Genomic DNA, 24249 nt, shown 5'->3' on the forward strand with positions numbered 1-24249 from the left:
GGAGCAAAAAGGCCCATATGCAGTAAATCCAATCATTTGAAATAAGAAATACACCCTCTATTTTTAAAGTTGATCTCACCTGCTAGCCTAGTTGGCATGCATAGCAAATTTTATTTTGACAAAGTCACTCTTAGGCAGTCCAATAACCAAATCATGTTTACTCATGTTGGAAATGGATTTGAATCTCAAATGATTCAACCGTTTATGTCACAATAAATACTTATCACATTGAGCGACAAAAAAAAAAAAGGGGAAGACAGTTGATCATCTTGCCAATTTATCCTATAAGTGTTTTGTTGTCTTATATCGTTTAGCATAATATCACCTTTACTATATTTTATTGTGCATGTGTGTTGGTTAAAAACTCAACGGTGTAATCGTTGTGACAAAGCTAACTAATGCTAATCAAATTATAACACAAGTTCTCAACCATCAAGACATCTATAATGATAACATTACCATGTATAATCTTACTTACACTTTTTCACCTTTGGAGTTAGCACCAAACGTGATTCTTGGTCCTTTGATCTCCACAATCTCAGTTAGGAGTTCTTTGTTGTCATTCATGTTCCTGGAGCACCCGTTGTCCAAATACCATATGAACTTCTCGACTGGTTGGGACTTCCGACAAGTTTGGCTATGTGTATTTGTCATCATAACAAAAATACTTTTGGTAACCCTATCTAGTTGGGTCTAAATCGGATTAGCCCTTTCGAGACCCATACTTGAATTACCCTTACAGGCATACCAGTGTGTGTGTACAAAAACTCGATGGTCAAAGAACTTTGTGTGTGCTAACATGTGCTCGTGATGCAATTATGTGTTGTTCAGGCCTTTGATCTTTGTTATTCATTCGATACTCTTTTGAATTAGAATGCAATTAAAGTACTAACTTGGTTTACATTTTCAAGAACTTTGTCAAGATTGAGAAGGTTTTTTTAAAGATCGTTTGGGACTCGACTGATCACCCTATCTCTCTTCCCATATGGTCTTGGATTAAGCCAAGTCTTTCTAGGCTTGGAGTTATGAGGTTCCACGTATCCCTACCCTCTATGTTTATCCTTGTTCTCATAGATATGTTTTTGATCTGCTTGAATCTTGATATTATCATGTTTATATGTCGTACTGGACCTAGAAAACTTTATTGTGCTAAACTTGCATTTTTTTCCAGATTCGATGAGTACTTGTCTCAAAAAGAGTGCAATCATGTGAACCAAAGCCTAAGACCGACTTGTCACCTGCTGGCTTCTGGTTCTCATTCATATTGCTCGAAAAGACAGAAGACTGGTTCCAAATATTGATTGTTTTAAGCAACTTTTGATTTTCATTCAAAGTAGCTTGTAACATTCTCCTCATGTTATCATTCTAGTTGCCAGTATACTGAACTTTACCTTAAGACTATCAAGTTCTTTTGTTGCAAGCAACTAGTTTCACTTGACTTATCTTTGAGGCCTACTCTTTTTACCTTTACTTCTGATAAGTGCATTTTGTGCACTTAAATTGTGTTGATATTATTGGATAATTGCTGGGTTTCGAGCGGAATTATGTGGAAGAAGTTGTTGTTTTTGTTAGATGACAGGAAACAAAGAATTAATGATGAATGAAACCAAAAGAGTCAAGAACAGAGCGAAGCAAGCGAAGATGGTTCATATTTTGAAGAGTAGATGAAGACAGGGCAGAAGGTCATGCGCGCCCGCGCCTGGTGTGGTGCGCCCACGCGTCAATTGAACAGGGTTGTGGAATTTTTACAGAGTGTCACGCGCGCCCGCGCGTGAAGTCGATGAGTGAAGTTATTGAGACAGTATTCCATGCGCGCCCGTTCCTGGTGTGAAGCGCCCGCGTGTCGTTGTCTGTGTGACGAATGCTGTGTTTAATTTTGGAAATTTTTGGGATACTTTTGGAATGTGTTTGGACGAATCTTAGGGGCGTATTTAAGGGTTTTTCAGACCTAATGGAGGGAGGAGCCGCCAAAAACACAGAAAAAATCTTGACAGAAAATTCGTGGAAGTTTCGATCGAGATTTGAAGTTGTTTGAAACAAAGACGAAGAATTTTCGACCGGACACGGAAGAAAGACGATGGCTTTGTATCTTTATTTTATTTATTTCTTTTGAGTTGAATTATGTTTGAATTTCTGAACATGATTTATGTTGCTATGAATTTTATTATAAACTAAACTCTTTAAGTCTAGAGGTCGATGTATCCTGGTCAAGACATATTTATGAATTGTTGATTTTAATGAATTAAGTTCTTCTAAATTAATTGTGATTCTAGTTTTGAAAGCCTTTTCAATTTACTGGCCATAAATTGATTTGTTATATTTATTCAAAATCCGGCACTCGGGAGAGGGGATTTAGAATAGGATCAATAGAATTTGCACTGTTAATTGTTTATATGACTCGGGAGAGCTTATAGCTTTAATAGAGCCTAAAAAAAACATTGTTTTACACATATCATTATAAGTAGATTTTTAATAGGGATATTGGAATCGATCTGTAATTGATACATGCTATTTGGCACTCGGGAGAGGGAAATAGTATAATTTATGTGTTCTTGGTTATTAATTGAAAGGAATTCATGAAAATAGATTGATTAGGATTGAATATTGTTGAGACCAGGTGAAATCAAACCTCTAGACTATTTTTCTCTGATTGTTAATCTCTTAAGGATTGTGTTTGTGCGCGCTTTTCAATCTTCTTTATTCATTTAATTTGTCATAAATCTTCTAAAGTTTGATTTTTTAGATAAAATTAAGACTATTTTAATTATAAGTATTGAATATTTTCAAATTACTCCTTGTGGGATCGACACTCTCTCTTTCACTTTACTAAAACTTGACACTCGTACGCTTGCGAGTATTTTTCACAACAAGTTTTTGGCGCCATTGCCGGGGAGTAATTTTGATTATTTTTTAGTCTTGTTACCAATTATTCGAAGTTTTAATTTAGAGCTTTTCTTTATTTTGATTTAAGTACTAATAAATTGCTATTGTTCTTAATTGCAGTTTATGCAAAGATCTCAAAGTGCGAATTCTTTGCTCTTTGATCCAGAGATTGAACGAACTGTACGAGCTTTGAGAAAAGCTAGGAGAGAAGAACAATTAAACATGGCTGAAGAAGATGTCAATGAATTGCCTTTGGTGCCAATTAGAGATCATTTCAGGCCAACGATCCAGGCTCACTATTCTGGAATCGCTAGAGGGAAAATAAATTCCAACAACTTTGAGTTGAAGCCGGCCTTAATCAACATGGTTCAGCAGAACGAATTCAATGGAACTGCCACAGCTGATCCTCACTTACACTTGCGCACTTTTCTAGAGATTACTGATATTGTTAAAATAAATGGTGTTTCTGAGGATATAATACGCTTACGTTTGTTTCCTTTTTCTCTTAGGGACAAGGCACGGAGTTGGCTGCAGTCATTGCCACTAGGAAGCATAACAACTTGGGAGGGCATGGCTGTGAAATTCTTAGAGAAATTCTTTCCACCATCCAAGGCAACCCAGCTGAAGATTGAGATCAGTACCTTTCAACAGCATGATTTAGAACAGCTATACGAGGCATGGGAAAGGTACAAAGATTTGTTAAGGCATTGTCCTAATCATAATTTTGCAGATTGGGAAGTACAAGAATGTCTGTGGACTCTGCTGCTGGAGGTACCATATTTGCCAAGGACCCAATTCAGGCTTATGATATGCTGGAACAGATGACTATCAATAGTTATCAATGGCCATCTGAACGTATGGGAGTCAAGAAAGGAGTGTACAGTGTGGATCCTCTTACATCCATTACTGCACAGCTATCTGCGTTGAGTACACAAGTGGCTTCTCTGAACAAGGTGAATATCGCAGAACCTGCAGGTGTGTCGGTTGCCATAGAAGAATCTCATCCACCTGAAGAAGCTCAATACATCAATCCCAGAGGTTACGGGAATTATCTAGGTAACCCTCCACCTAATGCTTATCATCCTGGCCTACGTAACCATGAAAACTTTTCCTATGCCAACAACAAAAATGTGTTGAAACCCCCTCCGGGATTCAATACAAATCAAGGTGAAGGGAAAGCATCTTTGGAGGATGTTGTGTCTACATTTGTGACTGAATCTAACAAGAGGATGTCGAGGAATGAAACTCAAATGGACAGCATGGAGACACACATGTGCAGTTTGGGAGCTATGGTGAAACCCATGGAGACACAGATTGGACAGCTTGCAGCATGGAGACACACATGTGCAGTTTGGGAGCTATGGTGAAACAGAGGACAGTTTCCCAGCAATACTGAAGTGAATCCAAAAGAACAATGCAAAGAAGTTGAGTTAAGAAGTGGGAAGAAGTTAGAAGCTGAAGAGAAGAGTAGAGCAAAAGAAGTAGAAGAACCAGTGGCTGAAGAAATTGTGGTTGAAGAGCCCAAGAAGGAATCTGAATCTAAACCGATGTACAAGCCACAGCTTCCATACCCACAGCGGTTTAAGAAGAAGGCACTTGATGAGCAATTTTCCAAGTTTCTAGACATCTTCAAGAAGATACACATCAATATTCCATTTGCAGATGCCTTGGAACAAATGCCTAACTATGCAAAGTTCATCAAAGATGTAATGTCCAAGAAGAGGAGATTGCAAGACAATGAAGTGGTGAATCTGACAGAAGAGTGTAGTGCAATCCTGCAGAAAAAGTTGCCACAAAAGCTTAAAGATCCAGGGAGTTTTACTATCCCTTGTTTTATTGGTGGTTCTAAAGTTAATCGAGCTTTATGTGATTTAGGAGCCAGTATTAATTTGATGCCTTTTCTGTATACAGGATTTTGGAGCTTGGAGAAGTCAGAGCAACCACAATCACTTTACAGCTGGCTGATCGGAGTATCACATATCCTCGAGGTATTGTGGAGGATGTTTTGGTGAAGGTCGACAAGTTCATCTTTCCAGTAGATTTTGCAATTTTAGACATGGATGAAGATGAAGAAACTCCTTTGATCTTTGGATGACCTTTTCTAGCTACTGCACAAGCACTGATCGATGTCCATAAAGGAGAGCTCACACTTCGAGTTGGTGGTGAAGCAGTAATTTCTAATATCTATCACACCATGAGGGGACCAAACGAGGTAAGTACATGTAAAAGTATTGAAATTGTTGATTCTCATAATTCCTTTTCATGTGCAGGAATTACCGATCCACTCGAAAGATGTTTGGTGGCGGATGAGGTGGTTGATAAGGAAGAAGATTGGGAGTTAAATGAGCAAAAAGCAATCCTTGACAGCGCTCCAAAAGAAAAGATGGTAAGTCCTAAGGAATCTGAAGCTTTGGAGAATAGTGCATCAGAGGTATCCACTGAAACTCATGATTTGAAAGAATTGTCTGCGCATTTATGTTATGCATTCCTTGGTGAAAACTCTACTTATCCTGTTATTATATCTTCTCATCTGTCTGCTGTAGAAAAAGATAAGTTGTTGAGAGTTCTGAGAAATTTTAAAACTGCGTTAGGATGGTCAATTTCTGACATTACTATCCCTTGTTTTATTGCTGGTTATTGCTATTACTGCTTCTTAGATGGGTATTCAGGTTATAATCAAATCGCTATCGCGCCAGAGGATCAGGAGAAGACTACTTTTACGTGTCCCTATGGCACGTTTGCTTTCAAGAGGATGTCGTTTGGACTATGTAATGCACCTGCAACTTTTCAGCGGTGTATGATGGCGATTTTTGCAGATATGGTGGAGGACGTGATGGAAGTTTTTATGGATGACTTTTCTGTATTTGGTACCTCTTTTGATCATTGCTTGCATAATCTGTCTCTTGTTTTGCAGAGGTGCCAGGAAAAGAATCTAGTGCTAAATTGGGAAAAATGTCACTTTATGGTTCAAGAGGGCATTGTCCTTGGACATAAAGTGTCATCCAATGGATTAGAGGTGGATCGTGCCAAAGTGGTTGCAATTGAGAAGCTTCCACCTCCAAAAAATATCAAGGGCATCAGAAGCTTTTTAGGCCATGCAGGGTTTTATCGGCGTTTCATCAAGGATTTTTCTAAAATCACAAAACCCCTGTGTAATTTACTTGAAAAAGATTCTACATTCATTTTTGATGATGATTGTTTGCAGGCCTTTGAAAAGATCAAGACGGCGTTGACCACAGCACCCATCATGATTGTGCCGGATTGGAAGGAGCCCTTTGAGCTTATGTGCAATGCTAGTGACTACGCAGTAGGCGCTGTATTAGGCTAGAGGAGAGATAAGATGTTCAGAGCCATATATTATGCCAGTCGCACCATGGATGCCGCCCACCAAAACTACACTACTACAGAAAAAGAGATGCTTGCAGTAGTTTTTGCTTTTGATAAATTCCTAAAGTAGTTGTTTATACTGACCATGCAACGATTCGCTACATGTGTGCCAAAAAGGATGCTAAGCCACGCTTGATAAGGTGGATTCTACTTCTACAAGAGTTTGATTTTGAGATCAAGGATAAGAAGGGGAGTGAAAATCAAGTTGCAGATCACTTGTCGAGATTGGAACTAGAAGACGTTAAAGAGGAAGAGAACATAAAGGAACTGTTTCTGGATGAATAGATCTTTGAGGTAAGTTCCTATATCCCATGGTTTGCTGATATTGCGAATTTTTTGTCTTGTGGTGCTATGCCTCCAGAGTTGAACCGACATCAGAAAAAGAAATTTTTCCATGACGTTAAGTTCTACTTGTGGGATGATCCCTATGTTTTCAAACGTTGTGCTGATCAAGTGATTAGACGATGTGTGGCGGGGCAAGAGGCAGCTGAAATTTTGGATCATTGCCATTCCTCTCCCTATGGAGGACATTTTGGAGCCACCCGAACTGCCGCTAAGGTATTACAATCTGGTTTTTATTGACCTACGTTATTTAAAGATAGTTATACCTTAGTGAAATCATGTGATAAGTGCCAAAGAACGGAAAATATTTCTAGAAGGCATGAATTACCCCTCACAAACATTTTAGAAGTGGAATTATTTGATGTGTGGGGTATTGATTTTATGGGTCCTTTTCACCCTTCTTTTGGATACTCTTATATCCTATTGGCAGTGGATTATGTGTCGAAATGGGTGGAAGCAATTGCCACCTCTACTAATGATGCTCGTGTTGTAGTCAAATTTCTGTAGAAGAGCATTTTTACATGGTTTGGAATACCACGAGCAATAATCAGTGACGAAGGTACGCACTTTTGTAATAAAATTTTTAATACCTTGCTCACTAAGTATGGTGTCAAGCATAAGGTGGCGTGTGCATATCATCCGCAAACCAATGGTCAAGCGGAAATTTCTAACCGAGAAATCAAGCAAGTATTGGAGAATACGGTGAAGACGAATAGAAAAGATTGGGCAATCAAGCTGGATGACGCATTATGGGCATACCGCACTGCATTTAAAACACCGATTGGGATGTCACCATATAGGTTGGTGTTTGGTAAGGCATGTCATTTGCCTTTGGAGTTAGAGCATAAAGCATTTTGGGCGGTCAAGAAGCTGAATATGGATATCGAAGCATTGGGGGAATTACGTAAATTATAGTTGACAGAATTGGACGAGTTTAGAAATGACGCTTATGAGAATGCCAAAATCTACAAGGAGCAAACGAATAAGTGGCATGACAAAAACATTGTACCTCGCGAATTCAAACCAGGTCAGAAAGTATTGTTATTTAACTCCCGTCTAAAATTGTTTCCAGGAAAATTGAAGTCCAGATGGTCTGGACCATTTATGGTGGAGAAGGTATATCCGCATGGTGCGATTGAGCTGCGATGTATAGATGGAAGAATATTCAAAGTGAACGGGCAAAGGGTGAAACATTATTATGGTACTGAAGTACGAAGTACTGAGAGTACTCTCCTCACAGACCCGGCTTAAAACTGGTGAAAGTTTGGCTGAGGACTATAAAATAAACGCTAAATGGGAGGCAACCCATTTGTTCTTTTTGTTTTAATTTTTTGTCTTTTCGGTTTTTGCATTGAATTTTGTCATTTTCTCGGTTTTTATTTATTTTTCTTCCTTTTAATTCTTCTCAGGAACCATTTTTAGAAGGTTATGCGGGCCCGCGCCTGATGTAGTGCGCCCGCGCGTGAACAATTCAATATGCGGAGTCTTCGTCCAGATGGTTATGCACGCCCACCTCACTTTTGGCGCGCCCGCGCCTGACAATTATGAAAACAAGTGAAATTTTACAGAGTGCTATGCGCGGGCGCCTGTCATTGTGGCGCGCCCGTGCGTCGATTTACAAAGAAAAAATAACAAGGAGCAGTGGGCTATGCGCGCCCGCCTTGTCTACAAATATAACCCGATTCCTTTCCTTCTAATCTCATTCTCTCTTCTAATTTTACCCTCTATTTCCTTTTCTTATCTCCATTGTTTCTCTCCATAGTGCCGATTACACTAGATCTATTCCTCTATTGTTTTTATTTTCCTTTTTCTCTCTACACTATTGTTCTTCCTTCCATCCTTTCTCCTTTCTTTCTAAATTCTTCATCCTATCTAATTGTTCTTCGTTCGAGGGCGTAACACAGAGCTCAGTCCAAATTTCTATTTTCTGGGTTGTGCGGAGTTTCATCTGGCGAAGGTGGTAAGTTTTTTTGATCACGAGTGTGCACGGTTCTGTTTATGGGGTAATTGAAATAGTGGAGATTGTAGCGTTGATTTGTCTACGAGTTGGGGTATTTTGCATTAGTTTTGTTGATGCTCGTTTCACATTGATGAGAAAGTTGAATTGATAGTTTGGGGGTGTCAAGATTATTGATTTGTTCTTGTTGAATTGCAAGTTAGTATTGTGCCTTCCAAGTGTTTGATTTATGGCTCCAAAGAAGAAAACAAAGTTGGGCGACTCCTCTTCTTCGGCTCCGAATTTCGATGATCATCGTTTTTGGAATAAACAGGCCGAGGAGAACTATCAAGCGTTGCTATCCAAAAATATTTTGCCTGAAAGAGGATTTGATACCACAATTGGTTTTGAGCCGAATGGCATCATACGGTGTAATGTTGGGGATGAGGTGCTACAGCGTCAGTGGCTTAAATTTGTTAAGCAGCCTCAAGAAGCTGTTATTTCATTGGTGCGAGAGTTCTATGCCAATCTGAAGGTGAAACACGTTGACTTCAAAGTTTTAGTGCGAGGACACATGGTGCCGTTTGATTCGGTTGCAATTAACACTCTATTTCATATCCCGCCAATAGACAATGATGAGTATGTGGCATATCGATCTGGGGATATTGATTATGATGCTATTATCTAGTCTATCTGTGTCGAGGGCGCTGTATGGAGGTTGGGAAGTGATTTGAAACCATCCAAGTTGAGGAAGATTGATTTGAAAAGGGATGCCAAGAGGTGGTATGCTCTGATTTGCGCTAAACTAAAACCAACTGACCATGATCATGAGGTCACAAGGGAGAGGGCAATTCTAGTATATTGCATTGTAGAGGGCATGTCTATGGATTTAGGCCGAATTTGTCAAGAGACCATTCAGAACGTCTTCACTGGTCGTTCGAGGGGGGGCCTAGCTTTACCATCTATTATTACGGATTTATGCGAAGCAGTGGGTGTAGATTGGAGCCCTACTGAAAATTTATTGAAGCCCACGGCCCTGATACCCGGTGGGGGTTCTTCCATGCGCCATCCATCAGCTAGCGAAGAGAGAGAACGTGCTGCCCAACGAGCATTCAATGCTACCGCAGCGGCTAGTAGAGCTTCTGCCTCATAGACTCAAGCATCACCATCTTTGGAAGCACGTGTGACATCTCTTGAGGAGGATCTGCGCCAACATCGTCAAGAATTCCATCACTTTTAGCAAAGACATGACGTTTTCATAGATTACATGATGGGATTCACTGGTGCATTGAGCCACCAATTTCCTCAAGAGGCGAGCTCGGCTCATCCTTTTCCCCCTTATCCTCAGTGGCCACCTGCCTTTGGTACTTCAAACCTGGCACCTGCTGTTGATAGTGACGATATGAGTGATGACAGCAATGACCACTGACGGTCATCGTTTGAGGTACATGTCCTATTTCTTTCTTGTTTAAATCATTGAGGACACTGATTGTACCAAGTTTGGGGGGATTTTGCTTTGTGATTCAAAATTGCTGAAATTGTTCCTGAGTTCTTTTTATTCCTTTTTGTGTTTTGTTTTTGTTTATTTTTGTTTATTGTGTTTAGTCTCCTGTGTTGTGTGGTGTTGGGATGAATTTGTGAGATTGGAATAGTTTGTGAGGTTGTGAAAGGGTGAATTGTTGAGTGAATGTGAGTAAATTCAAGAAACCATGAAAGAAATGAAAAGACATTGGCCAATGATGCAAAAGATTGTTTTTAGCTAAACTCCATGATTGAACTAAAAGAAGTTTTATGAGTGAACTAATGAGATGAATGAATCCCTACATATTCTGTGATTGTGCTTAAATCTGAGTTGAAACATACAAACATAGAAATGAATGAGGCAATTTTTCGGATCTTTGGGCCTGATCTTTATTGACATTATTTTATCCTTAGTTGCCCTTCGAGCCTTCACAAGATATACACGAGTACTTTAGGTACATGATCTGAGTCGTGTTTGAAATCATCGTTTTCTGTTGATGATTGATTCTTTTCTGCACTGGTTAAAATTTGTATGATTTACTTGTGAATTGAGATTGTCTAGGACTAGTTCGGACACCCTTTGAGGCGCAATACGGGCAATACTGAGATTAGGGATGATTTAGGCATTTTTTCTGAATTTGTTTGAGCCTTTCAAGCTACCTTGTAATGCATGTTATCTCTAGTACCTTATTTGAGCTTTATTGAAAATCGAATGGCATGTGTGTTAACGTGTGATATCACCCCATTTGTCATTATTTCAAGGTCCTACATTAACTACATGAATAGCCTAAATACTATTTCCTACCCTTAAGGGAGTAATTTGAATGCTAAAATGTTATATGCTCCTAGTTGATATTTTTGAAAAAATGGAATGGTGTGATGGTGAATTAAAAAGAAAAAATGAAAAGAGGTAGTACAAAGAAGAAAAAAGAAAATTTGTCGTTGAAAAAGTTGTGAAAAAAAAGAGATGAAAGTTGAAAGAATGAAGTGAAGAAATAAGTATGAAAGTGGGGATGAAAAAGGAGTTGAAATTAGAGTTTGAGCATAATTATGAATTATTCCTTATTTTGAATTCTTATCCTTCATTTGTAGCCATGAGCCAGGCCTTACATTATAAGCTAATTAAGTCCTATTGACCGAGTCTCAGTTGCCCAATATACTAGTGGAGAAGGGTTGCGAGAATCTAGCCTATGGATGATTGATTGCCACTCTTAATGAATATGAAATTTTGACCGAAACACGCACACACGTTTCTTTTGTGAAATAACCTGATTTTTGTGTGTTTTTCAAAGGTATCTAACCTGTTGTTTGATCCATTTACATTTGAAAGTCCTCATGATCTATGAATGTGTGAATTGATTTGGATAAGAGTATTTTGAACGTGAGTTGCGGGATTTGTAAGTTTTGGAGGTTCACTAGCATGTGTTTGTTGAAAATTAAAAAGTGATAGTTTGATATGATTGGATGAAATTTTCTGAATATTTTGCTAATGCCATTGTTTCATAGTAATTCTTGGTTGGTCTTGATTTGTTGAGTAGAATAGTTAGTGTTTTGTGCTTGAGTCTTGATTGGTTTTGCTCGGGACTAGCAAACATTTAAGTCTGGGGGAATTTGATAAGTGCATTTTGTGCACTTAAATTGTGTTGATATTATTGGATAATTGCTGGGTTTCGAGCGGAATTATGTGAAAGAAGTTGTTGTTTTTGTTAGATGACAGGAAACAATTAATTAATGATGAATGGAACCAAAAGAGTCAAGAACAGAGCAAAGCAAGCGAAGATGGTTCATATTTTGAAGAGTAGATGAAGACAGGGCAGAAGGTCATGCGCGCCTGCGCGTCAATTGAACAGGGTTGTGGAATTTTTACAGAGTGTCACGCGCGCCCGCACGTGAAGTTGATGAGTGAAGTTATTGAGACAGTGTTCCATGCGCGCCCGCGCCTGGTGTGAAGCGTCCGCGCGTCGTTGTCTGTGTGATGAATGCTGTGTTTAATTTTGGAAATTTTTGGGATACTTTTGGAATGTGTTTGGACGAATCTTAGGGGCGTATTTAAGGGTTTTTCAGACCTAATGGAGGGAGGAGCCGCCAAAAACACAGAAAAAATCTTGACAGAAAATTCGTGGAAGTTTCGATCAAGATTTGAAATTGTTTGAAACAAAGACGAAGACTTTTCGACCGGACACGGAAGAAAGACGACGGCTTTGTATCTTTATTTTATTTATTTCTTTTGAGTTGAATTATGTTTGAATTTCTGAACATGATTTATGTTGCTATGAATTTTATTATGAACTAAACTCTTTAAGTCTAAAGGTCGATGTAGCCTGGTCAAGACATATTTATGAATTGTTGATTTTAATGAATTGAGTTCTTCTAAATTAATTGTGATTCTAGTTTTGAAAGCCTTTTCAATTTACTGGCCATAAATTGATTTGTTATATTTATTCAGAATCCGGCACTCGGGAGAGGGGATTTAGAATAGGATCAATAGAATTTGCACTGTTAATTGTTTATATGATTCGGGAGAGCTTATAGCTTTAATAGAGCCTAAAAAGAACATTTTTTTACACATATCATTACAAGTAGATTTTTAATAGGGATATTGGAATCGATCTGTAATTGATACATGCTATTTGGCACTCGGGAGAGGGAAATAGTATAATTTATGTGTTCTTGGTTATTAATTGAAAGGAATTCATGAAAATAGATTGATTAGGATTGAATATTGTTGAGACCAGGTGAAATCAAACCTCTAGACTATTTTTCTCTGATTGTTAATCTCTTAAGGATTGTGTTTGTGCGCGCTTTTCAATCTTCTTTATTTATTTAATTTGTCATAAATCTTCTAAAGTTCGATTTTCAAGATAAAATTAAGACTATTTTAATTACAAGTATTGAATATTTTAAAATTACTCCCTGTGGGATCTACACTCTCTCTTTCACTTTACTAAAACTTGACACTCGTACGCTTGCAAGTATTTTTCACAACAACTTCCTCGAATGATTGAGAAAGATTCTGGTACTTTTTAGCCATTTCATGCAATGCAGTGACTAACTCATCTTGTGTAAATTCAAAAGAGCCAAATTCAAATACATCATCACTCTTTTCTTCTGGTTCTGAGTTTTCCATCAAACATTGCACTTTCTCCTCTTCACTATTCCTTTAGGAGCTTTCAGAGCTAGTAGATTTTGAGTCTGCCAACATTCTCTTGATATCCTCATCAACTAGTACCATTTGATCTCTCTTCTTTTTGAAGGACCTTCTGTCCTATTTTGACCGTTTCTTCTCAACTGGTTTCTTCTCATCGTTTTTGGACCTGTTGCAATCTGCAATAAAGTGACATATTTTGAAACAGTTAAAATTGACATATGTGTTCTTTTTGTTGTATGATTTGGTAAATTTTGATTGATTTTTACACATAAATTTACCAAACTATTTTCACGAAGAAGGACATAGCCTCATTGCTAATTTGTTCTGAAGTCTTCCTGCTTGAGGCTTCCCCGACCAGTGAACATGCGACGATTATAGAGATAACTTTTATTGGCTAAGAAATTAAGGGCTCCTCATCTATTATAATTCCCAGCTCGAACTCGTAAGCTTTGAGATCAAAAAACAAGTCATGAAGCTTTGGTTTGCCCAAGTTCTTGGATTCTCTCATGGCCATTGTCTGGACATCCCATTCTCTGGGTAATGGAGGCATAACCTTCAAGGCAGTCACGCGATTATAATAAGATTTATTTAAGGTAATAAGTTCACACATGATACTACTAAACCCGTTCATCAAACGCAGCCATGTTTTCTCCTGGCTTCATTTTGGAATTGTTAAGTTTTTGGATGTCCTGGTGATCTTGTTTTCCTTTTTCTTGTAATTTCCCTCGCACAGCTGCGTGAGCTTTTCTTAAATTTCTTTGGCTATAGTATATGTATTGATCTTGCTAAACTTGTTCTTGTTTAGAACCTTGTAAAGTATGTTTTTGGAAACATTATCAATGTTTGCTTTATTTTTGTCCTCGACAGTCCATTCCGATCGGTGCTTCTGCACCATCTAAGGTTTACCAGTGGATATAGAAACAACATTATTTCCTTTAAGGATCTTCATGGGGCCGTTTGTGATGACATACCACATGTCATCACTCTGGGCAAAGAGATGTGCTTGCATACTTATTTTCTAATCTTGATGAAGGAAGTCTGATTTGAGTATAAATATCAGTAGTTGAGAAAATTTACTTTGATACCACTTTTTGGGATAAAAAATGTCTGTAGAGGGGGGATTAAATACACACTTAAAAATTTTCTTTAGAATGGCTTGAACGGTCTAGTAGGTGTTGACCAAACTAGATCAAAATTCTCAAATTTTGAAAAAAGATCGAACCACAAGTAGTGCGGAAACATTTTGAAAGTATTCAATGATATCTATACTCAACTCAAGAAAGTATCAACAAGATAGTAAAGTGCAGAAAAGGAAATAACCCAAGATATATGGAAGTTCGAAGGCAAAATCCTTATACGTGTCTCTTCTTCTTCCACTTTAGAAGGAATTAACTAGAAGACTTTGTATTTACACCTTTTTGTAACAACCCACTTATTTAGGACATATACACTACCTAAATTGGAAGTTCTAGTACACCCCAAGAATTTTTTACTGTTATCTTATTAACGCAAAAGCACTATTGTCGTCTTCCTTTCTTGATATATAATACGCTTCAATAAATGAGAGATTTGGTTCTTTACAAATATAGAAAGTAACGGTCGCAATTAACCTCTAAGTATAAACTCAACAGTGTGCATTTTGGGAAAACATTCTGATTTTCGGAGTGCTCTGTTAATTGTGCATGTCATGAAAAACAACTTTTTCGATAAAGTATATGGCATGCTTTGTACATTGTGTAGCTTGAATCAGAAGAAATCCCTCAACAATTATTTTCAAATATAATTTGAAAAGTGAGTGGTCGAGTATTGTCTGTTACATGAACTAACGAGTAGATCTTCTTGTAGAATGAATTAGTCGAGAATACTTAAGTTGTTAGTGATCGGTTGAGGACTCTTATCTACGAGACCAGGTGAAAAATAAAAATTGCTTGATACTGGTTGATAAGTCTTCTCGGGTTTCAATATGAGCAGTCGAGTACTTGTATTACAATGCAAGACAGCTTGATCTACTACAATGAAATATTGTTTGCTATCACAAAACAAGGGATCTAACAAATTCTTTGGTTAGTTGAGAGATATTCAACTGATCAACTTCTCTGGTTTGGAGTACAAACTCAAATGACTTCAATTCCTCAAAAAGATCATATAGTTTTCCTGTTTTTTGAAATCTTTGGATTTACGCATATTTGTGGTCTTCATATGACATTCCTTAGTTAGACCTCGCATGAATTTGAGCACAACTTTTCTGTTTGAATATGCCTTTCCCAAAGAATTCAGTTCAATCACAATATTGCTGACTCTTTCATCAAAGTAAGTCATGGATTTAACAGACGTCATCGTGACATTGTCAAATTATTGTATTGCAACTGATAGTTTGTTCTCTTTGGTTTGTTCATTTCCTTCATATGGCTGAATTAACTTTTCTCATATTTCTTTGGTCGTCTTACACATTTTTATTTTGCTGAATTTATTCTTGTCGAGAGTCTTGTAAAAGAATGTCTACAGCCACATTATCTAAATTGGTTTTCTTTTTGTCCTCGACCGTCCGTTTACACCTTGGTTTCTCAACGATTTGAAAATCACCAACACTGATTGCTATAGCTGTTTTTGTCTTTGTGATACTCATTGGTCCATCGGTGATGACATACCACATGTCATCATCCTGGGCTGCAAGATAAGCTTGCATTCTAATTTTCCAATCATCAGAGTATTCTTTTGAGAACATTAGTATCCTGTTGAATGATGTCATTTGTAATATAAATGTTCAGATTCAAGAATAACCCTTCTCTAATACCACCTGAAAGGATCGATTAAGTGTTAAGAAGCGTGGGCGGTTGAATAAATACTTAAAATAAATTTTTCTTAAAAATTGAACTCATTTGGCTTGGCAACTGAATTTTTTTTTTTTTGACAGGACAATTGAATTCTAATATTCTCAAATGTCAATATCAGTTGGCTAACAAATTATGTGCGGAAACAAGTCAAACTGACAGATGGCTTGAGGGAAAATAAGCTGAAAGTAAATGAACACATATTTGTTTCTGGATGTTCGATGAATTCAACACTCCTACGTCATCCCTTCTTCCAAGGTAGGAAGGATATCACTAGAAAACTTTGAATTTTACAACACTTCACAAAACCCAAGTTTAGTTTGGACTTAAACATTTCAAAACTAAAATTCCTGGTACTTTTAACTGAATGTGCAATATACAAAATGATTCAAATATAATAGTTTACAGCTCAAAAGATTAGCACAATTTGATCTTTAAATGATTAGATATGAATCTTTGTTGAGTGTGCTTTTGAGTGCTTTGATAAGTTATCTTGAGAAATCGCTTGTGTTTCAGGAATTCAAGAGAGTTCAGAGAGGTATTTTAACTGATCTTCAATGTCTCATTAATGCAAAAGCATTGTTGTTGCCTTCCTTTCTTGATATATAGTACGCTTAAATAAATGAGATATTTGGTTCTTTCCAAATATAGAAAGTAACGGTTGCAATTAACCTCTAAGTATAAACTCAACAATGTGCATTTCGGGAAAACATTCTGATTTTCAAAGTGCTTTGTTAATTTTGCATGTCTTGATAAACAATCTTTTTGATAAAGTATATGGCATGCTTTGTACATTGTGTATATTGTATCAGAAGAAATCCCTCAAGACTTATTTTCAAATATAATTTGAAAAGTGAGTGGTCGAGTATTGTCTGTTACTTGAACGAATGAGTAGATCTTCTTGTATACTGAAGCAGTCGAGAATACTTAAGATGTTAGTGACCGGTTGAGGACTCTTATCTACGAGACCAAGTGACAACTAACAATTTCTTGAGACTGGTTGATAATTCTTCTTGGGTATTCAATATGAGTAGTCAAGTACTTGCATTACAATGCAAGACAGCTTGATCTACTACAATGAAATATTTTTTGCTATCATCGAAACAAGGGATCTAACAAATTCTTTGGTTAGTTGAGAGATATTCAACTGATCACCTTCTCTGGTTTGGAGTTCAAACTCAAATGCCTTCAATTACTCAAAAATATCATATAGTTTTCCAGTTTGTTGTGATCTTTGGATTCACGCATATTCATGGTCTTAACATAACATTCCTTGGGAAAACCTCACATCACTTTGAGCACAACTTTTTTGTTTGAATATGCCTTTCCCAAATAATTCAGTTGAGTCACAATATTGCTGACTCTTTCATCAAAGTCAATCATGGATTTAATAGACTTCATCCTGACATTGTCAATTTTTTGTATTGCAATTGATAGTTTGTTCTCTTTGGTTTGTTTATTTCCTTTACATAGCTGAATTAACTTCTCTCATATTTATTTTGTAGTCTTACACATTTTTATTTTGCTGAATTTATTCTTGTCGAGAGTCTTGTAAATAATGTCTATAGCCACATTATCTAAATTGATTTTCCTTTTGTCCTCGACCGTCCATTCACACCTTGGTTTCTCAACAATTTTAAAATCACCAACACTGATTACTATAGCTGTTTTTGCCTTTGTGATACTCATTGGTCCATCGGTGATGACATACCACATGCCATCATCTTGGGCTGCAATATAAGCTTGCATTCTAATTTTCCAATCATCGAAGTATTCTTGTGAGAACATTAGGATCCTCCTGAATGATGCCATGTTCAGATTCAAGAATAACCCTTCTTTAATACCACCTGATAGGATTGATTAAGTGTTAAGAAGGGTGGGTGGTTAAATAAATACTTAAAATAATTTTTTCTTAAAAATTGAACTTAGTTGGCTTGGAAACTGAATTCTAATATTCTCAAATTTCAATATCAGTTGGCTAACAAATTATGTGCAAAAACAAGTCAAACTGACATTTGGCTTGAGGGAAAATAAAACTGAAAGTAAATGAACACGGATTTGTTTCTAGATGTTCGGTGAATTCAACAATTCTACGTCATCCCTTCTTCCAAGGTAGGAAGGATATCACTAGAAAAGTTTGAATTTTACAACACTTTGCAAAACCCAGGTGTAGTTTGGACTTAAACATTTCAAAACTAAAATTCCTGGTACTCTTAACTGAATGTACAATATACAAACTAATTCAAATATAATAGTTTACAGATCAAAAGCTTAGCAGAAGTTGATCTTTAAATGATCAGATATGAATCTTTGTTGAGTGTGCTTTTGAGTGCTTTGATCAGTTAGCTTGAGAAATAGCTTGTGTTTCAGAAATTCTAGAGAGTCCAGAGAGGTGTTCTAACTGATCTTCAATTCATATTTATAAGCATAAATACTCTTCAAAGGGTCACATTTTTTTTAAAAAAAAAGATCTGATTCCAAAAATAATAGCCATTGATTTTTGTCTTTTATTCCACGTCAAAATTCTTTGACATCCGTACTAATGTAGTGCGAATTAATTCCTTAAATAGCCATTTGTGTACGAAAAAATTTATCCAAAAATAGTTTAGCCTCTGATGTAAACTGACTCTTCCTTGGGCATGTTTGTTGGGCTCTCGCTGATTACCTTTGAATGATTAAGTTGAATTTCCAGTATAGTTTGACTCGCTAGTCCATTTTGGTCATCCTGTTCAGTTCGAGTAAATGTTTAGTTCGATAATCTTCAATTCGAGTAACTTCAGTTTTAGAGTAACTTTGTCCAATTCGGATTTCATAAGTTCAGCTGATAGAGAAGGTTGTTAATTCAGTTCAGTTGGTCCTATCTTTAGGTTTGAGCTTGGGAACTTTCAGTTCAGTTCTTATATCAGTGTTTTCTTTCTATTTTATTTAATATATATTTTTTAGATTAGTGAGAACTCAATAGAAAGAAAAAATTAAGAAAAAGCATAAAACAATTATGGAAATTAAATGAAATGACTTAATAAGTGCAAAGACTTAAATGTACTTCATATTTTCAAGGGATATCAAATTCAGATTTGATTTTTTAAAAAAAATCTAAAAGACTTCAAATTTATTCATTTTTTGATATTGGGGATGGGATGTTTTTACAAAGTCTTCAACCCAAGATCTCTCTTAGTTATGGGAGATTGGAGTAATATTTTTTTTTTTTTTAGAAGTATGGGAGATTGGAGTTACTTAGGCTAACAATCCAAAATACTTCAGATTTTAATTTGGTAGATGAAAATGTTAAATAAATTAATGTGCATAAGTGTTTCCTTTCTTAGCATATCATTTTCACGGAAAAAATTGTTTGTAAAATTTTTTTTTTACAGTAAATGCTTGTAATATTTATTTAGGAAAATCGTTCGTTACAAGTCTAACCAACCAAGATGAAAATCCCGATTCACCCATACAAATGATGAAGGGAAAAAAGAAGCAAAACAACTATAGAATGGGCCACTCTGTTGGCCGTCTTAATAAAATGAATTAATTCCACATTCACAGGTTTATTCATACGTTCTCTGGTTGCTTCTACACAAAAACCAATATAGCCAAGTTCCTCATGTTTGGTTGTAACTGCTTGCACTGGCAACAAAAAGTCAGTTTCAACTTGTACATCCTACAGATTCTTCTCATACAAGATTTGTATCCCTTCCCGTATTGCCAATAGTTCACCATGCACTACTGAGATGAGTTGATTATTTGTTTTCCAAAAGCTAGCAATAACCCGCCCTGGGAATCCTGAACTAAGCCACCAACACTAAATAGACCCTTATCCTCATTCACGGTTGCATCGACGTTAAGTTTAAGGGTACACTCACTTGGTGGTTTCCAGATTCTATCTGGCCGGCCCCTCACTGAATCCACAGTAATGATCTCCTTGGAGCGGGATTGTCGAGATTCAACTAGGAATGTGTCCGGCTTGAATTCTATTTAAATAAATTATACTGACAAGCGTACCAGGTCAAGTTATAGTAAATGTACAATGAGTCCAAGTATCGATCCCACAAAGACTGTAGTCAATTATCAAGATTTAATTATTTAGCTTAATCTAGACAGAATAATAAATAGGAGTGCTAAGAATTAAATAAAAATTCAATTAATAAAAATAATAAGAATTTAAAATAGAAAAAAATTAAATTCAATTAAATTGAGACAACCAAGACACACTCAGGTACCGAACAAATTATGCAAACACGTGGAAAATTCTAAGATCCAGATTTAATCTTAAATCACGATGAATTCTCCTAATTTATTTAGCAGTCTATTTTTATAACAGTTAAACCTATTCAAATATTGACGGATCAATTTTTCATAATTCAAATCAAATTCAAATGCATTAGGAATTATGAGAATTCAGTTTTCACCTAAAATTGTATACTGAAACCGAATACTATTTCTAGTCGATTTAACAATATGTCAATTATTGGAGCGATCGAAATCAATTCCTAATCTATCGACTCAGAATCAATTAACATGCAAGTAAATAATTGATCAGGTTATTCACAAGAACAAAATATAAATCCAACAATCAATAATTTGAAAAAAGATCCAAAAATCCTAAATAATCATCAAAATATTCAACATATAATTGTTTGGCTCAATCTCGTGGTCTTGGTTGAATAAAAACTACTCAAATAATGAAAATATAATTCAAAAATAAAGAAGAATAAGAAGAAGAAGAAGAAGAAGAAGAAGAGAGAATAAACTAGAATGGAGCGTTCTTCAAATCTTCAATCTCCGCCCTAGACGCTGCCTCTCCTCTGATAGAACAAGTATGGAACCCTTTATTTGATAATAAAAAGCCTATTTAAATGCACCAAATTTTCAAAAGATTGCATCCTTCGTGAATAAGAGTTTCCAAAAATAAGGAGTCTGCACGCCGTCTCGCTCAAGCGCCTAAACATGCGCTTGATCGAGAGATCTTTTGTTTTACTTTTTTCACAATGCTCCAGGCTCGCTCGAGCGCCTAAACATGAGCTCGAGCAAGCAACTTTCTGCCCCAAAATATTTTTTTTTCACGACATGTCCGGACCCCATGCCACATCCGTGCATGTGTCCGTGCATACATCCCTATCAGCACGCAATTTTCTTGAAAAAATCATATCTCAAGTTTTAGCTGTCTGATCGAGCCGAAATTTGGACAAAAACTTCAAAACATCTTAAATTTTATTTGAACGGTGGAGATCGGATTTCAATATTTTATCATTAAAAATGAATTTTTGACAATTCCTGCTCCGTAATTCATTCTTTTGGCTCTTCTTTTGCTATAAATTCATGATTTCTTCACAAATTCCTACAAAAATCAACCCGAAGAGTGAAATGCACATGCATGAGATTAATTATAAATAAAACATATAAAAAACACATGAAACCATATGAATGCATGCAACATAAACCTAAAAACAACACAAAATAATGCACACAAAATGCACTTATCAGAGTGCTGATCTCTAAGAGATATTTTCCGCCATTAGTTTCATCCCATCTCCTTGTAGAAACTTTTTCTTTTCTTTCCATATCACCCACGTGTGAACTGCGAATACCTCAAAATCTTCCTTAGAAAGTTGATCATTCGGCCACCAACATAACTCCAGTGTAAAGAAAGGCGCAGCTTCTCTTAGCATGTAGTAGCCCGGTTCTATTTTACAAGATTAAGTGATTTTAAACATGTTAGTAAATGACATATAATTTTAAAAGTGTCAAAACATGTTTAAGGAGTCATTATTTGGTGAAAATAAGTGGAAAATCGGATTTGGAACGTCCAAAAATTGTAGGAAGGGTCCCGGGGGTCTCAGACATTCCTAAAACAGCCAAAAGAGTTCGGAAGGACCGACTAGTTCGGACCATCCGAACCCAGTTCAGACCGTCCGATCTCTACAGGGCGCAGGTTTCTAAGTTGCTCGGACAAGTGGCAGTTCGGACCATCCAAACTGAGATCGAACCGTCCGAACTCCGTCTATAAATAGGGGTTCTGAGGGCCACATTTATCACACCATTCAACATCTTCTCTATTAGTTTTTGCTTAGTTTTAAGTGTTTTGGAGTTATTCCAGCCTTCCTAGGCTTGGTCCGAAGGTTGGCGAGGCATTCCGTGGGTGCTGTGGAGAGGTGCCCAAGTTCTGGGGAAGTCATCATCAGCGGGCTAACGATGGACGGAGGTATAAGTCTCGACTCTGTTTAGCTTTTGGGAGTAGCTATTAGCTTAGTTAAGGCTTTTAGAATAAGGTTATAATGCATGAGTACTTTGCATTGCAGTGTCGACTATAGGATTGGACTTAGAGCTGGTGTAGCTTTCCTAGTAGAACTAAGGTACCTAAGTACAAACTGAGATAACCAGCTGAATATACATGTTTATGTGTTACATTATTATTTGTCATGATATGCATGATATACTGTTCATGATTTATATGCGGCATTTGCATACCATGTTGAGCCTATTATCCTTTCGAAATAGCAAGTTATTCTAGGGTCGCTCAGCCCTAGGGTTGTTATTATACGATCGGGTACCGTGTGACACCCATTGGACCGACGGGGCAGCGTGTGCGGTTTACCCAGGACGGTGATAGTCCAAGATCGAGTTCAGTATGTGTGGCACCCACTGAATCTTCGGAGTAGCGTACGCATATTGGAAGCGCATATGTACTGAGCATGGTTTTCCAGATATGATCCCAGTTTACCGAGAGCATTCATAGTTCATGTTGCATGCATCATATAGACCTGTATATTCGATCCTTTACGTACTGGGCGTTAGCACTCACGTCCCTGCTTTTATCTCGGACATCCAATTCGACAAGAAAGGTTTTGCAGGTGGACCAGGAGCGAGATCAGTGGTTGGTCGGTGACCAGGGCTTGGTAGCAGGGGTCACCAGTGGGGTTCTAGATTAAGACTTTATTTAGGTATTTATTTGATTTGGTTGTATTAAGATTTATTTATCTTGGACCGTCCGAACTCTACAGCGCCCAGGTGTATAAGTGGCTCGGACAAGTGGCAGTTTGGACCATCCAACCGAGATCGGACCATCCGAACTCCGCCTATAAATATGGGTTCCGAGGGCCACATTTCTCACACCATTCACCATCTTCTCTCTTGGTTTTTGCTTAGTTTTAAGTGTTTTGGAGTAATTCCAGCCTTCCTAGGCTTGGTCCGGAGGTTGGCAAGGCGTTCTCGGGGTGCTGTGGAGAGGTGCCCAAGTTCTGGGGCAGTCGTCATCAGTGGGCTAATGACGGACGCAGGTATAAGTCTAGACTCTGTTTAGATTTTGGGAGTAACTATTAGCTTAGTTAAGACTTTTAGAATAAGATTATAATTCATGAGTACTATGCATTTTAGTGTGGACAATAGGCTTGGACATTAGAGCTGGTGTAGCTTTCCTAGTAGAACTAAGATACATAAGTACATACTGAGATAGCCAGCTGAATATGCATGTTTACGTGTTGCATAATTATGTGTTTATTATTAGTTGTCATGATATTCATGATATACTGTTCATGATTTGTATGCGGCATTTGCATACCATGTTGAGCCTGTTATCCTTTCGAGATAGCCAGTTGTTCTAGGGTCTCTCAGCCCTAGGGTTGTTGTTATTATATGATCGGGTACCGTGTGACACCCACTGGACCGACGGGACAACGTGTGCGGTTTACCCAGGATGGTGATAGTCCAAGATCGAGTTCAATATGTGTGGCACCCACTGAATCTTTGGAGCAGCATGCGCATATTGGAGGCGCCTATGTACTAAGCATGGTTTTCTAGATATGATCCCAGTTTACCCAAAGCATTCATAGTTCATGTTGCGTGCATTATATAGACCTGTATATTCGATACTTTACGTACTGGGCGTTAGCGCTCACGTCCTTGCTTTTATATTTGACACCTCATTCGACGGGTCAGGTTTTGCAGGTGGACCAGGAGTGAGACTAGTGGTTGGTCGGTGACCAGGGCTTGGTAGCAGGGGTCACCAGTGGGGTTCTAGATTAAGACTTTATTTTGGTATTTATTCGATTTGGTTGTATTAAGATTTATTTATCTTGGAATTGTATATCTTTAAGATTTTCCCCTGTTATTTCTCTAATTATGTTTAATTAAGTTAAATGCATGCTTAAGTTTCTGTAACGACCCAAATTTATCTTAATTGAGCTTAATTGAGTTAATCGGAGATT

The 24249-nt window shown here is 37.2% G+C and overlaps 1 non-coding gene across 1 annotated transcript; it reads right to left on the reverse strand.

Annotated features, from left to right (window-relative positions):
* Positions 1-3502: 3502 nt before the first annotated feature.
* Positions 3503-3608, reverse strand: LOC140876953 (small nucleolar RNA R71). The gene has a single exon (XR_012149177.1). It is a non-coding gene; the product is annotated as a small nucleolar RNA R71 (small nucleolar RNA).
* Between the last annotated feature and the right edge of the window lie 20641 nt (positions 3609-24249).

The sequence above is a fragment of the Henckelia pumila genome, chromosome 1 (assembly GCF_033568475.1).
Source record: "Henckelia pumila isolate YLH828 chromosome 1, ASM3356847v2, whole genome shotgun sequence".
Taxonomy (NCBI): domain Eukaryota; kingdom Viridiplantae; phylum Streptophyta; class Magnoliopsida; order Lamiales; family Gesneriaceae; genus Henckelia; species Henckelia pumila.